The sequence below is a fragment of the Macrobrachium rosenbergii genome, chromosome 25, assembly GCF_040412425.1.
Source record: "Macrobrachium rosenbergii isolate ZJJX-2024 chromosome 25, ASM4041242v1, whole genome shotgun sequence".
NCBI lineage: Eukaryota > Metazoa > Arthropoda > Malacostraca > Decapoda > Palaemonidae > Macrobrachium > Macrobrachium rosenbergii.
This window is the reverse complement of record NC_089765.1, coordinates 30,550,117-30,567,077: the sequence shown is the minus strand read 5'-3', so window position 1 is coordinate 30,567,077 and position 16,961 is coordinate 30,550,117. Positions and strand designations below refer to the sequence as shown.

The 16,961-nt window shown below is 39.5% G+C and overlaps 2 protein-coding genes across 7 annotated transcripts in view; one reads left to right on the top strand and one right to left on the bottom strand.

Annotated features, from left to right (window-relative positions):
* Window positions 1-6,679, bottom strand: part of LOC136852531 (1,5-anhydro-D-fructose reductase-like) — a 149,209-nt gene extending 142,530 nt beyond the window's left edge. For 2 of the 6 annotated variants that reach the window (XM_067127255.1, XM_067127251.1), the window contains exon 1: window positions 6,443-6,656. The gene's annotated coding sequence lies outside the window, so the exon portion shown is untranslated. Of the gene's footprint in view, window positions 1-6,442 lie in introns of all 6 variants that reach the window. The other 4 variants (XM_067127254.1, XM_067127252.1, XM_067127257.1 and 1 more) reach the window with 4 other exon arrangements.
* Window positions 6,680-9,800: 3,121 nt separating this feature from the next.
* The window catches only part of LOC136852216 (vacuolar protein sorting-associated protein 37B-like), a 44,006-nt gene continuing 36,845 nt past the window's right edge, over window positions 9,801-16,961 (top strand). The window contains exon 1 of the mRNA XM_067126663.1: window positions 9,801-9,957. The gene's annotated coding sequence lies outside the window, so the exon portion shown is untranslated. The remainder of the gene's footprint in view (window positions 9,958-16,961) is intronic.

Below are 16,961 nucleotides of genomic sequence, written 5' to 3'. Positions count from 1 at the left end.
AAATCTTGAAAACTGAAACTAGTGAATCTGGCTTCGAGCCAGCGAGATCACCGACAGAAAGTCTTTATGATGGGACCACTACAGAAGCACCATGTACAGAGGAAGACATTTTCTCGCCTATGTGTGGATCTTGAAAATGAATTTTATTAGGAACCAAGGCAAATAATTAAATGGGAATTAGAAAGACAGGGGGTACCAGAAAGATTCAATACTCAAGCTTTGACAAAGTCAACCAGCTTTGCAATAGCATTCCCACCCTCTACACAACAAACATCACTAAAAAGCTGAATTATCAGAAATGGTTTTGCCAAGTGGGTCAATTTAATCTCCTCTCGGTTTCATAAATTTTAGCAACGTTTGTTATAACTTACTGAAATAAAAGTTAGGATGATTTTTCAAAGGGAGCATTATCACATGAAATAATAAAATTATTTACATATCTCTCAAGAAAAGATAAAAGGATAACATAAATTAAGTTCCAAGTGTTGAGCGAAGGTGCGAGTGGTTTTGGTAAATCAGATTCACTCAATCACTTTGGTGACTCGAAGGACGCCTGCGTTCCAGTCGATGCACTTGAATTAAAGGAGGATTATTTTCACTTAATATTGTTATGTTCAATATTGGCAAATAAAACACAAAGACTATGCTGACTGGTATTCCCTAATGAATACAGAAAATGTTGAGCAAATATTTTAATACATTCATAAAAACAAATTCATTGCAATCGTTTACACACTCACTGTGGTGACGACCAGCCGAGTTACGACCACATATTCATTTCTGTTCATAATGATAACTATAACTTCTACAATTTAAGAATCATTCGAATCATTCATACATCATTTTGAAGAGCAGTTTCCCCAATATCGGAACTAACTGTTTACGTCTACATTTTATTTCAAACGTGTCCAATAAAATCCATTTACGGCTTTTCGTGATAATAATATAAGAGTTATTGATACTGATGTCAGACCTTCATAATATTATAACTAAATGTATGTTTTATCAGATATAATTGTATACTCTATAACTCTAGAAAAGACCTATGTCATCATTATGAATATCAATTCTCTACTGGTAATCATGGGGACTGTTGGCATTTAAGAGGGGATACTCCTGCAGAGCTGCTAACTCTGAGTATACACAGTGATGTAGTCAACTATAACACCAGTCCTAGAGTGAAGACAGTGAGAGGTGTATCAGAAGAATTTCAGATAAAGTTTGTATCCATCAAGAGCCTGCAGTGATCCCTTTGCTGTTATCACAGTTATGAAAAAGCTTCAAATGAAAGAAGAAAAACGACCCCCTGAACTGCTTTAAGCAGATAACCTAGTACTAACTGTATAATCTGGGAAAAGGCTAATGGAAATGCTTAAAAGGTGGCGGAGTGGGGTGGAGAGGAGAGGACTAAAAATCAAAGTAAACAATTCAAAGCTGATGAGATCAGAACAAATGCCACAAAAGGTGCTCAGGATTACAAAATATATGTGGAGTACGAGATTCTTGATGCACTGAATGTATTAAAAGAGCAAATGAGCATGAGAGGGGAATTAGGAATTCTGTTAAAATAAATGGTCAGGTCCCAAAAGAGTTAGAGCATTTCTGTTACCTAGCGGACATACTGCACTGTGAAGCACAAGTGCATTCCCTGAGCCTGTGGTAAACCACGAACTGGATGAGATGTGACATGGTAGCGTGTGAACAGATCATCCCAAAACGGATGCATACTGAGAGGGGACCTGTCATGAGCAAACTCACCACAAGCAGTCCTGGGGCTCAAAAAAGAGTACTTCCAGGGAAGTACAGGAGGAAGAGCCTACCTGCTAATTGAATGTGCATGGTCCATAGTCCTAACACACATGCACAGGGAGCGAGCGGGTTGAACTGTCTATACCCAGTGTATATCCTAAGAGACAAGGGAAGAAGAGCTAACCCCACTAGTGGCCCATTCACAGTCCAGAGACTGTGCACATACAGTGTGAGCAGGTTGGCTCAACTATTAGTGTTTCCAAGTAAAAACAATGTAGATCAGTTCTCTTGTCCAAGTGAGCCGGGACAGGGTCTTGACCATGCTCAGTGATGTCTGTGCCATCTCGGCCTGAAGCTTGGCAATCATCCATAGGTATTAGAGAGCTAACCCCCACCCCATAGGTTGAGTCGGGCACACAGCTGAAATCCACAGGACTTCTTATGAAAGGCCTTCTTTGACTTTTTTCTTCTGGCTGCAGTAGGAGGGAGAAGTCAAGGACGAGGAGGGGGAGGAAGACAAGCTCAACATGATACTCCACAGATGACGAGTGCTTACCTGGAACATCAGGAAGATCAGGTGGCAAATGAGGTGCCCAGGTAGAAGTCTCACCCGGGAAGATGCCAAAATGAGCACCCAAACCAATGCCGGAATGAGCACCCAAATCATCATCTGAGGAGACCAAGTGGTAGATACTTCCACCAGACCAAGAAACAGTACTTGCAGGAAGCAGATGGAGAGGTACAGCAAGGGCAGTGAGAAAAGAACTTGCTGGATTCATCAGTGTCACCAAGATCGTTCCCCCATGAGGCCAGTAAATGCTTCCTATCCTTCTTTTTCCTATTATACTTCTCCCACTGAGCAGAAGGCAAAGCAGAGCACTCCTTGCAGGGAGAATATGAGCGCATGATTTCCCCCTGTAAAAGAAACAGTACCTAAGAAGATCAACACTTATGCGACACATGAAGCACTGATATGACCACTCATGCCCCATACAACACCTTTTTATTGTTTTTTCTCCATAACAATGTGGAAAAACAAACCCAAAGTCAAACAACCAACAAAAAAAGGCCACAAACACTCATTCAAAAAAATTCAAGGAAATAGAGAAGAGATCTGCTTTGCAAGGGGGCCAAAGAAAAAGTTTGGAGATGGCTGATAAGTAAATGGCATATACTCCAGTCAATCAATTCCCCCCCTCTGTAACCACCGCTTAACCATCATGTTACCAAGTTCAATGACTATCCCCACCTTGCACTCAAGCATATTTCTATATAAGGCTGATGGTTTGTATTTCCATAGGAACAATAAAGTTTACTGAAGGTTTTCAAAGTAACACCAAGCACTAGATAAGGTGCTGGAGACCTAGGTATGTTAGGTGGGGAGTCTTGGGGGGGAGGTTCCCCAGCCAGGTAAGGATCTGACATCCAAGTTAGGTCAGGTTAAGTGTGGATACTTTAAGTCCCAACCCTGTTAAACATCTTAAGTTACCCTGTTATATATATTATAAATACCAGTGCCTTAGGTTAGGATAAGTTTGGGGGAGGGGGTCCAGGGAAGCCAACACCTCCACTGGGCAGGTAATGACCTGGCATTCTAAGTTACCTTAGGTTAGAATACATCCCTGAATTTCATTCAATTTGCATATTCCCTACCCAAATACCCAGGTTTCCCCTGTGGTTCGCCATAACTGTAGGATATAAGAGGTCCAGTATATCTAAAATGTCTGATATGCTAGCAAAATCAGCATCAGAAACATGCAATACATAGGAAAATCGTATTTTCAACTTTGGAATATGATTTTTGTTTAAAGCAAAAGTTTAAAACAAAACTTTACCCAGGTTAGGAATAGGTGGTTGGCCAGTTCAAGGTGCCCTAGCTTAGGTGAGAATGCATCCCTAAATTTTTTCATTAGTTCAAACAAAAATGCAATGCATTACTATCCTACTACTCTTCTTGCATTTTAATACATTTTTATCTATCTATCTGTCTATTTGTCAATTTTTTTTCTTTTTAATAAGTGAGATCTCTTCTGTTTGTATTTCCCTTTACTTCCTCCAACTTCTTCCTAACGAACACCATATTCTTTGGAAGCTTGAATTTCCAGTCAATGGCTCCTGTGGGCTTGTTCCATATAAATGGGTTTCATCTACTGAATAATAATAATAATAATAATAATAATAATAATAATAATAATAATAATAATAATAATAATAATAATAATAATAATAATAATAATAATAATTATTATAATAATAATAATAATAATAATAGGACTTCTATCGCCCTCTATTATATACCACCCAAGTAAGTACCTAGCATCCTAAGAGGTATTACTTCACTTTAATAGTACCAGTTCTCAACACTGGGCTTTTTCCCTTTGTTCTTGAGCCTCTTCAAGATGCTTAGTACAAAAATAATATAAAATCTATTGCAAATTTACTGTTACTGAAATATTAACCGATGGATGTTGTTACCCACTTGGACTTTTTCATAGTTCTTTGTTTATGCTTCAACATTCACGTGAGCAGGGGTATCGAATGGATTTTTTTTTTTTTGGTCCCAGTAAATTTTGGGTAAGAATGACACCTTTTGTTATTGTCATCTGGAAATGTGGGTACATGAACAATGCAGACTTTATTGGTTCTTTTGTTTTATGATTCATCAGCATTGGTTCTTAGCCATGATTCCTTTAGTGCAGACAAGCATTTATGATCCTTGGATTAATTGGATGATTTTCAACTTTTTCATTGTGTTTTGATTTTTTTGATGTTCATTTCATAGGAAACAGTTTTGGTGATACTGGACCCTCCTAACATCTTACAATTTTGGGGGATCACAGTGGGAAAGCAGAGTTTTTTGGTAGTGGAAAACATAATACAACGATGTACTTGACCTAACCTAAACTAGGGTGCCACAGCTTTCCCATGCCTTTGCCCACTGGCATCCTGTCACTTAACCTAACCTTGGGTACTATAAATTCATAAAAAATAGTATGACTGCAAACTAACCTAACTATGGTATTATTTTACTTTAATACCAGTCCTCAATAATGGAATTTTCAGCTTTATTCTTAAGTATGCTTGATACGAAAATCATACCAAAATCTGTCGCGAATCTACTGTTACCAAAACCTTTTGAAAATCTACTCTTACCAAAATATTTACCAGTAAAGGTTGTTACCTACTTTGAAATTAAGGTAGTTCTAAGCCATAGTTCTGCAGTGAGCTAGACTATGGCAATTGACATTTTCCTATGTTATTTTAACGTTTTCCTATGTTATTTTACTTGCTTTACAAGAATTTAAAGTAATATTTTGTCGGCCAGCTGTAACTGACCTTTGAAGACTACACGATGGGGTAGATCTAAGCCAGCATTCCGCGGCAAGCCCCCCCACCCCCCTCCATAACTAATACGGCAAAATTGTAACCAGTAAACACCCCTAAAAATACCAACCTAACGTACCCTAGGGGTGTTTACTGGTTACAATTTTGCCGTATTAGCTATGGGAGGGGGTGCTGAGCTCGCCGCAGAATGCTGACTTAGATCTACCTCAATGGCCACAGTCTAACTCACCGCGGAACTACGGCTTAGAATTACCGAAATTAATGTTAGAAACATCAAAGCACACTTTAGAACATGGGAAAACCATATTATAAATTCCACAATGTTACTTTGAACTAAAGTAAAAATTTACCACATATTCCGCTTCTATTTTATCGCTTGAGTAAGTGTTGACATCACCAAACTGCCATTCGGCATCTCAACATTTCACCAAAAACTAGTGTTGAATGGGGGAGCTTTTTGTTTGTAGATGAGTGAATATGCTTTCTCTAATCAAGAACCTAATGGTGGGCCTTGTGCTGTTGTCGAAATCAACATATTGCAGTTTGGGAATTTTAATTTACAAAGTCTAAGTTAAATTAGGTGGGGTATGAAGCACCATGATGGTAGACCTGGCATCCTAGGTTAAGTTAGATAGCAACCCTATAAGTTAACTAGGGTCAAGGAAGGCAAAGTCCCTCATAGCACTGTATTAAGTTAGGTTAAATACATCCTTGCATTCATATTTTTTTCGTTTTCCATCACCCAAAAACCCTGCTTCCCACTGTGCTCCCACTTATTGTAGGATAGAAGAGGGGAGGCCAGTATCCATTAAACTGTTCTTTCCAAAGAGATGAATGTCAGGTAAATTCATAGACCACATTAAAACAGGGGAAACTAGTATTTTCCACATCGGAACGCAAATATGCTTTAAAGCAAAAAATTTACCCAATAAACTTAACTCAATCTAATGAGAACCAATAATAGGATACGCCTACAGGTCTTTGTATTTCGCTTTTGCTTTTCCCCCACCCAGAAATCCCTTTCCCAAATGAATGCCAAAACTGTCCTAAGAATATATTAAGATATGGGAAAATTATATTTCCCAGTCCAATATGCAATAATGGTTTAAGTTAAATAATACTGTTTACGGCATGTTTTAAAAATAGTACCATACGTAACTGGTACTTTCAAGTCGAAAATGGGTAACGGTTTAAAGCGCAACTTTACCCTAATCTAAACATACAGTTTGGGGAAACTTACCCTATTTCTCTTCAAAACAGCCACGAAAATAGGCCTAGGCTAACACATATAATTCATGCAAGTATATAAATTATTATCAAACATTGCTTACAGTTCAGACAACCTTACCTGTCATTTCTTCTTGTGGCTAGGTAACTGCATGCAATATAAGGTAGCGTATATTTCACTATCACTAAGATATATAAACTTCCTATTATTTGTCACCATAGCAGATAACCAACACCATAAAAGTCGCACAAAGGTAACCTTGTTACCACGAAATTCACAAAAGGTAACATTTCCCAAGAAAACAATTGCACTGTGATGTACCAAGTCTCAACTCTCAAGGGGCATGGGTATTAGATCTTATCGTAAATCAGTTCTTTTCATGTTTTATTTTACTTATCGATAATTACCAGATATATGTATGTAAAAATCACTGTTGAATATTTTATTTTTTTCAAATATTTACCCTACCATTAAGTTATTCTGCGTGGCAAAACCCCTCCACTGTATTTTTTTGTCAATTTAATTTATTACTTAACTTTCAATTTTTACCGTATATAGGTGAATAATATTATTGCCCCTTCTATAGCGAGAATGCGTTTTATTTTGCTTGATTTAAACTGGAGGCCATATGAAATCTCTACTTAAATTTAAGACCTCATTAAAGGAAACATGCAAGTTTCTAAACGGGAAACATTCCTAAAATAAGATTATTGCAAAAGTATGAAATAGCAGAATATATTTGATAACAAATAAATTCAGTCCTCAAATATGAAATTTTGGTGCATTAACGCAAATTCGGAACAGTTTGTATATATTTATTTTCATTAATATGTAAACCGAACATGGTATACCTTTGACAAAAGCTGGACCGGTCGTTTGGAAACAAGGATAACATCAAACAAGAAGAAGCAATGACGTAGTAGCGACGTATTCACTTTCTGTCTGATGAACTACTTCATGTATCGTCTCCTGTTAAATTCTCAGAGAACAGAAACTCTTCAGTCCATCAAAAATGCTGCTTTAGTTTGAGTGGCAAATGGAGGGCGTGACATATACACTATTAACATGTTTTGCAATTCATGTTTAATTTACGCTCCAATGGTAGGCTACATTTCATCAAGGTAAAAAAATAAGGAAATTATAAAATGTTTAAAACCCGTACTTTTCTTAACAAGAGTTGAAAGCTTGCTCAACATAGAGCATAGCTGGTTAACAAAAGAAGTATGATAGTTTCTGGAGTGTCACCCCAGTGTCAGAATTTCTCCTATTTTGCTTATGATGTTCAGTCTTATTGCATAGTAATCAAAGCGAATATTAAAAATACTATTGCATTTCAAGATTATCAATGGAAATACAATATAAGGATAATAATAAACTGCATTCATGCCTGCACGTGTAATGCTTAAGCGATGTTACTAAATTCCAGAGAGAGAGAGAGAGAGAGAGAGAGAGAGAGAGAGAGAGAGAGAGAGAGAGAGAGAGAGAGAGAGAGAGAGAGAGAGAGAGAGAGAGAGCAATTTGTACAGAAATATGAGAGGGATACTTTCACCGATCACACTGTGGATGTATGTCAAATAAATAAAAGTACAGAAGAGGTTGTTTCCGCATCATCTGAGAAAATACGCACCAAAACACGATAGAAGTTCCAAATACTGTTTCCAGGCACAACACACTCACTTTATCTGTTAAAATATTCATGCACGATTCCTCTTACATTATTGTAGGTGGAAAATTATTTGAAATTTTCAAAATAGTAGCTCTCAAGGACTATATTCTTCTTATTCCTTATCATCGGGGTCCCTCAAGTTATCATCGAAATATTTTTCACTTTAAAGCTTTGTCGATTTTAAACGATGATACGGACTCCTGTGAAATTTCCTGAGGCGCTAATGCAGTAACGCAGTAAATGAATAATCGAGTTCTTCGGCCTTTTTAAATTCTTGCTTAACCAGTTAGCAGCCATGGCCATTCAGTTCTGCCAAAAGACGTTCAAACACCAAATGATGTGGGTCAGAAAAATTGGCTGATGAAGAGGATGTACATGAACCCTTCCTGGTTCACTTTCGAGAAATAATTGATTTGGGAGATAATTAAAAAGTAGTTTTCACAAAAACAATAGAAAAACTTCATTTGGACCCATACCTACATAAGCACCTTGTGCTAGTAAGAAACTTTCATTTACACGGGTCAGAGAAGCTGAGCTGTTTAGTTTCAGGAAAACAGGAAATGAGGCATTGCGAGTTTCTCGTTATTCTGTTTACTGTCAAAAGCTTGAGCCAAAAGGGTTGCCTTGTTCTTCTTACAGTGAGTAACCGCAGCTCCTTTGTTTAGGCTTGGCTTAAACTAAGGGGTGCTGCTGTATACCAGAAAGTTCTGGTTTGAGAGTAGCCCACCATTTATGTTCTTGAGTTATACCAGCAAATGTTTCTTTAATAATAACAATGTATTCACTTTCAGATGAAGCATAAACTCTCTGAGACGCAACCTTTTGTTGGGTATAATAATTCCATGTCAAATTTGATCTGTCCATATTATCCAGGTGCTAGAACAAGTGCAATATACAGCAGCGAATTGCTAGAGGGCCTTGAGAGGCATCATTGTTAAACCTTCTGTGTAGGTGTATGAAGCAGCTAATGTGGATGTTTTACTGCACATCACATTCATCCACGATTCAGCAATAAAGTAAGATTCTTGGAGTAGATATGTTGTAATTCTGTCTGGCACCATTCTAATAATATATATATATATATATATATATATATATATATATATATATATATATATATATATATATATATGGTAATTTTTCGGAAGACTCAGCCAGCCATTTCCAAAGGTGCCAGCTAGCCATTTTTGCATGAAAAAACATTTTGGATTTTTCATGCAAAAAAGAAATGATAAGGTAGTAAAAGAACCTAAAAATACCAACTTAACGTAAACTAGCGGTGTTTACTGGTTACAATTTTGCCGTATTAGTTATGGGGCTGGTATTGTCTTACCTTACAAGTCCTTATTTTTCTCTGCTATTAGGCATTTCGTGAAGGTAATGTATTGAGAAGAAATTTTTGTTTTGATGTGATTTACCCAAGAAAAATATAAATTATAAAGGGAGGTGGCTGAGTCTAACGAAAATAATCATATATATATATATATATATATATATATATATATATATATATATATATATATATATATATATATATATATATATATATATATACATATACATATATATATAAATATATATATATATATATATATATATATATATATATATATATATATGTGTGTGTGTGTGTGTGTGTGTGTGTGTGTGTGTGTGTGTTATATATATATATATTGCATCGATAAATCTCTGTTTCGTTGCTGAAAAATTACTTTAAATAAAATATCCGGAATAATTTATCCCTACTCTTTTTCGCCATTCTATAACTTAGTTCATATTTCGCAGTGTAGCATGACCTCTAGGAAAAGAAAATACATTGGTAAACAAAATAGTCACCATATGAAAAATGACATTTCGGTTACTGCTACTTCCTGACATTTTATGTTCCGTACGGGATCACTATTTAGCAGCAATTTGTAAATAAACATTATTTCGTCACTTACCCTATCGTCCGTAGAGTCTTGTGAAGGTAGGTAAGGCTACATATCCCGTATTACTTTCAGGTGTCCATTTTTATAGTTTTTTATGGATAGCAAGTTCTATGGACAAACTATGTTCCGGAATTTCTGTAAATAGAATGGTTTTCCGTCACGATAGCCCAGTTTCGGATAACCAAGGCTAGGGTACCCACTTGGCAAGGTTTGACTGTAGGCCCTAGGTATTCATTGTTCATGACAGGACCACAGAGGGTCGATAGACAAGGAATAGAGGGCGTGGGAACGAAGCCCCCTGTGGGTCACAGTAGGGATGGCCGAGCCCAAACGACCTTTATTTTAGAATTCGGATGGACTTTGAAATCAGAATTCAGTTTGACATAAGGATTCAACCAACCAACCAGACCATACTCCAGAATTGTTGACTGTTACCTGTTGATGATATTAATCACCAAAGGCACCCAAAAACTTTGTTTTTCCTCAGGGTAATTCCAGAATAGAAAGGTTAGGCCCATTGTAGTTTTTATTAGGTTGACAGGAAATTAGCCTTCTTCATTTTGGAAAAGAGCTTAACAGTTGATTACAGCCTTTCAGTTGGCTGCTGTAGCTTGTGCCTAGTTGGGCTATTCAGTAAAACTAAGCTAACATTCAAAAGATGACTTTGCTGTTTTTTCCTATAGCCTGGGCTATGTAGAGTGACAGGCACTTCCATGTAGGTAATTATTGTAAATGATAAGTGAATCCCTCACCAAACAAAATCTATATATTATTTTGACTGCATGTCATATGTTTTATGTATTTTTAAGCTGTGGGTATCTGACCAGCTGAGATTTTCTTTGTTTGGAAAAGATAAAATCAATTAAATTGCACCAGAACACAGGAAAAGAAGCAAAAAAATTCATGTTTATGTGTGCCATTGTTATCAATAAAGGAAAGTTTGAAAAGGTGGTGGTAAAATTGGTGACTTCTGATTTCTGCCAGTTGCCAGTAAGTTATTTACCATCTTTTGTTTGTTTATGATCAGCCTATGTTTATGTGTGATATTTACTGTCTTTTATTTTTAAAAAATGTCATTTATAGGGGTACTGGGTACTATCCAGCTAGGGAATGGGCAAATGGACCTCCAGCCTTTGGTAAATGATGTGGCAATGGTGATAATCCTTAGAGAAATATGACCTACCTGACGTGGGGCTTTCCCTCCCGGAACCCCCAACCTTTGCTGCAAAATATGGCAATGACCTACCTAGGAGTTATTGCTTACCACAGTTTTTGATAATTACCTTGCGCTGATGGTAGTAAAAATGTGTGTTAGGGAGGAAAATGAAAATGCAAACCAACACCTTTCTTTCTTGTGTGCTGGAAACAGAAGTAGAAGCTTGGTAACAAGGTAGTTAATTAGAAGTGGGCAGGTGAGTAAAGGGAGCACCCCACTCACCTACCATAAACCAGCCCATTTTCTTTGGCAGTGGTGGAGGTAAATGTGTGCTGTGCTCTACTGCCGGGATTGCATGAAACTGTTTTGCTTCTCCTTTATATGAATGGTGTTTGTGTCCCGCTTTCATAATGAATGTAAACAAGAAAAGTGATCAGTGGAAGTGTGAAGGACATGAGAGGGCATATGGCCACTTTATGTGCTGTGCATTGGATCTCTACAAATTTTTTTAGACCCTGCAGGAGTAGGTCTTGCGGCCCTAGTTCTCCTTGTGAGGAGAGTGCTGACTGGTCTTCTGCAGATTAGAAGAGACTTTGGCTCTTTTCTCCCTGACTGCCCCACCCCTGTTCCTGCCCCTTCTGCTTGTTCTCCTCTGACTCAGACCAGAAGGATGTGTGCATGAAGGTAGGTGATCAGCATGTGCATTTTGACAGCAACAGCCTAGGCTTGCATGCCTAGCTCTACCCAGGGAGACTGGCTCACACGTGGTTTGTCACTGCTTACCCTTGCTCTGTCAGCTTCTCCTATGGTCGAAGTACTTGCAAAAGATTTGACCATCCCTTGGTATTCGGGAATTCATTGCTAGCCATTTTTCTGGAATACTTGGCCTTGGCTAAGGGGTCCCCTGTTCCTGCTGCTCCTGCCATTGCCATTCCCTCTAAGGATCTCAACCTGTAACAGTTTTCCTGCATGTGAGAGATACCCCTGCGGTATCAGGCCATACTCCCACAATGTCAACTGCACCTGCCTCGACCTGTCCTCAAGCCCTTCGTTGGGTGAGTCAGTAGAGCTTCGGACTGTCACTCGATGGGCCGGAGTTCAATTCCCCCGGCCGGCTGATGAAGAGTTAGAGAAATTTATTTCTGGTGATAGAAATTCATTTCTCGCTATAATGTGGTTCGGATTCCACAATAAGCTGTAGGTCCCATTGCTAAGTAACCAATTGGTTCTTAGCAACGTAAAAAAAATAAGTCTAATCCTTGGGGCCAGCCCTAGGAGAGCTGTTAATCAGCTCAGTGGTCTGGTAAAACTAAGGTATACTTAACTTTTTTTCAACCTGTCCTCCTGCTGAAGCTGAGAAGAGTAAGACCTGTTAAAGGAGTAAGACGAAGAATCGCAGACTTGTATCTTCCTCCTCCTTGTCTTTAAACTCTTCCTCCTCTGCCCATTCTTCCTTTATAGGAAGAAGAAGAGGTCTTTGAGGCTCTCTCACTTGAACTTCAAGTGAATGCATTCCCTCTCTGATGGTTGGCAGAATATTCACTCACCTGCTGGGAGGATGTCTGCCATGGATAGGATTGAGAAAAGGTTTTCTGAGCTTCTCCTGGAACCCATTGTCTCTCCATTGCTTCCAAGACATAACGCCTTCTCGGGACTCTTTCTGCTGTTCATTTTCAGTGGAGGTATTTAGATAGGAGTTAGCAGTACCTTCTCTCCTCTCATGAGCATGACCTTGGAATCATGAGTGTGCTGACAAGTTCATATATGCCAGGTCACCATTGGATATTGTGGTGACCCATATGTATGTGTGATTTTGCAGGCCCTTAGGGTGCTCGTAGTTTGTCTAGAACTCCAAGAGTGTGCATGCAGGATGGTGTCTACCCTTGACCTACACTAATTTGGCTCTGTCCAGTCATGAAGTTCTGTGGTAGGGTTGACCACAGCTTTGAACTTGCTTGTTGCAAAATGAGTCAATTTCAGCTTGTGGTTCAACAATCAGTGTTGTCAGTGTTGCCGTATCTGTGATCCTGAGGGTACTTAAGGTTCTTTTCAGTGTCCCTTCGGCCCCTAGCTGCAATCCCTTTCATTCCTTTTATTGTGCCTCCGTTCATATTCTACTATACCTCCATTCACATTCTATTTCTTCCATCTTACTTTCCACTCTTTGCCAACATTTGATTCATAAGTGCAACTCTGAGGTTTTCCTCCTGTTACACCTTTCAAACCTTTTTACCTTTAATTTACGTTTCAGTGCTGAATGATCTCATAGGTCCCAGTGCTTGGCCTTTGATCTAAAGTCTAATTTATTCTGTTAGGACCTGAGGGTCCATCCCCATCAAAACCCCTTCAGATTGAGTTTGAACAGTGCTTTCAAAAGATCATTGGGCTCATTCATGAGCTGTATGTTTTCAAGGAAGTAGCTATGGCATTTATTGTCATAGGACCCACTCCCATTGATGGAGTACACTCTTTGGTGTATTCAGGGGACAAGACTGCCATTCCAACTACCTGAGGATATTTTACCCATCGGAGAATGCAGAGATAACTTCCCTTCAGGGTGAGTCATCTGTCTTTGGACTGACAAAAGATCTCCCCTTGGGGAGACCCCACCAAGAAGTATTTCCTTCTCAGCCATGGAGTCGGGAGCCATCAACTCAGTTGCTATAGTCTCCCTCGAGGCAGTATTACAACTTGACTGGTGGTTGGAGACACTTGCTGACAGCAACATTACTGTTTTCACATCCGAGAATGAGAAGACCAAGTTCCAGAGCTTGTTGGTGTTGAGAAAGAAGATTTTGACTTTACTTTCACATCAGAGTGGAAACTTATGGGTAAACTTTGTGATGAGAAATCGTGACCACCTGTCTATGATCTTCTCTCAACAGGTTTCAGCTGAGAGTAAACTGAGACAGTGATAGAGAAGGGGTTTTGATAGCCAGGACAGATTGATTCACAGTGTAGTTTCAGTCAAAGTTTCTGTGCGTGGACTTGGGAAGGTTCAAGCCTCCTTGAATCTGTGACAAGTAGCTCAAGGTTTATTCGAACCCTCTCGCCACACTCAAGAAGACTGCAGGAAGGTGAAGTAGTCCTCTTAGTTCTTTTGGCCATCCAGAAGTCGCTGCAATTATGAGCTGCTGCTCAAAGTCTATGGAAGGAAGGCATTATATGGGGATGGCAGGGGAGAAGGAAGGGGAGATATAGGCAGGAGTTGACAGTTTCCTTATCAAGCTTCGGGACACTCAGAGACTAGTTTTCATATTGTTCTCATTGCTGGCCTATGGTTTAGGATCTTCTAAAGCTCTGGCCCTTGGCAGAGATGAAGCCAATGCTTGAATGTTGCTGTAGAAGTTGTAGATGACCTGCCCCCATCCTTTTACAGTGAGCTTTCTTGGTGAGAAGTTAAACTGGGGTTGGATACCGTTCAATGACCTCTTCTAAATGAGTTTTGTGCTACAAAATTTGTTTAAAATGGAAAAAACTTGTTCTATATTGGTTTCCATCATGGAAGGCAACTTCAAGCTTTCAGTGAATTTGAGTGATATAAGTTTTCAGTTACTTATCTGCTAGTCTTCAAGGAAGTACCAGCGTTACATCTGTCAGTGGAGTGCATACCAATTCAAAGCCTTATATTTTGGATGGGCAACAGCCTCTCAGATTTTCCTGTGAGCTCACTCACTTGGGCTACATTTGCATTATCTTGATTACTGGCTGGATCCTGTATACTTAGAGATGTAGTTGCCACCTCCTCACCTTTTATTACAACCTTAGGATCACTATAAACTGAATTGGGAGAAGTTGGATCTTGGGTCAAATCGCAGTCAAATAGGATGTCCCTCTCTACAGCTGCCATGTGTATGGGATGCATGTTATGCCATTAACATTAGGTGATGAGTCAATGGCATGGGAGTGGAGCCCTAGGTAGTCTGTGCCCTTCTGGGTGGTTGCAAACTACCTTTCAAGGACCCTCACCCTCCCTTCTCTTGGTTACCAATCTTGTTTGCAGCCTAACTTCCAAGATCTCCCAAAACTCCAAGGGGAGGCCAATACTGGAAAAGAATGTGCTGGAAGATATAGAAGACCTGTCTCTGGTCTTATACTATTAACTTTTTGTAGAGGCTGGAGCCCAGTCATTAGCCTCTCCTACATGAACTACTTTGTGCTACAGATTTGATTCAATATGGAAACAATTTTTCCAGTGCTGGATTCCTTTAGAGAAGACAGCTTCATTCTTTCAGTGGACCTGAAGGATGCATTTTCAGATACCCATCTATCAGTCCTCCAGAAACTGCCTCTCACTTTGTCTGTGAAGGGACTTTTTACCAGTTGAGAGCTCTGTGCTTCACCTGCCAGCAGCCTCTCAGAATATTCACACATGTGTTCACTTTGGTGTTAGCTTTGGGCCACCAACACTTGAACATACCTATCATGGATGTTGTACAGACTAAGAATGTTTCTTTTCAACATTGGAGATGTATGGGGCAAGGTAGAGTAAGTTGATGCCTTATGTCATTCTTTGCAGGAGATCCTCACCACTTTTTACCTTTTTGCTACCTTTTTGCAAGGATAAAGTTTGTAATCCTGATTTGACCGGTGAATAGGGGGCTGGTTGGCTTCCTTTGCAGTGAAAGTGCCAGGAAAGATATCTGATGCCCTTACCACTTTTGCTCCTGCTCATTTTCCCTTGGCTTCCGTGTCCGAGAAGGGTATACTCTCGAAGGAGATGACCCAGCACACACTCTCTAACTGTAGTGGCTTATGCTTGTGGTAGTCTGTCCCTGCTTGCTTCTGCTATGCTGGCAGCTTCAGGTATGTTGGAATCTTTGGAGTACTGGAAGATGTGACTTATCCTCGGTATCCACTGCTTCTGGTGTTGCTAATGTTCCTGCTCGTGAGATCAACCTCAGTTGAACCTCCCATTGCTGCTATGATTCCTGTTGGAGAAACCTCCTGTGGTTCCTCCTGTAACTGGTACTCCTTTTCTTTGCCGTCTGTCTGCCTCAACCTGCCCTTGGCCATCATAGAAGAAAAAGAGTGAAATTCATGGCCAGATTATGACAAAGGAGTTCAGTCCTTCATCTTTCTTCTTGTCATTGTTGACCTCCTCTAAACTCCTCCTCTTCTTCAGTCCTATTGTCTTGTAGGAGGAAGAAGTATTCCTGGAAGAAGGCCACTCACAAGAAGTTTAAGAAGGCTTGAGTGAGCATTTCCCCCTCACTGGTGGAAGACACCAGTGTATGCTTACCTACTCTTGAGTTTTCTGCTTAAGGCAAGGTTGACTTAGAAGTCCACAAATGTGCTTATGACCCCTCTTCTCTCCGTTCTTCTCAGAAGAACGGAGTGCACAAATGTCGCTTGTGCATCTCTGGAAATATAACTGGGAGAGTTGGTGCTATTGTTAAATCTCCCGCATTCACATTCTCTGGAACCTGTTTGTTTGAACTGTAGGTTCATGCATGATGGGTCTTTGTTAAGTTGTGGGATAGTGTTGTGTATAATAATGCATTCACTCAAAGTGGGTCTGGTTTGCCTGGCTTTCCCTCTGCTGTATGCTTGCATAATGATGCTTCTGACTGCTCTCCTAGTTCTACTACAGTACTACTGTACGTAGTTCTGCACTCCACCAGTATATCTAAGTGTTGTTGCACCCAATCCCCAGCTGTGTCTCAGGGTAGGCTGGTGTGTATGCTGCCACTCCTGGTGAGAGAGGCTCCTTTTCATTCTGTGAGGGATCTGTTTGGACCTGAGGGTCCTCCTTTAGTACCTATACAGGCCAAGTTGGAGAGGCACTTTCACAAGATTATTGAGATTATTTTGGCTAATTCGTGAGCTATCATCTCAGGGAAGGCACCACTGAGCCTGTTGAACCCGATCTCATTGATTGAGTGG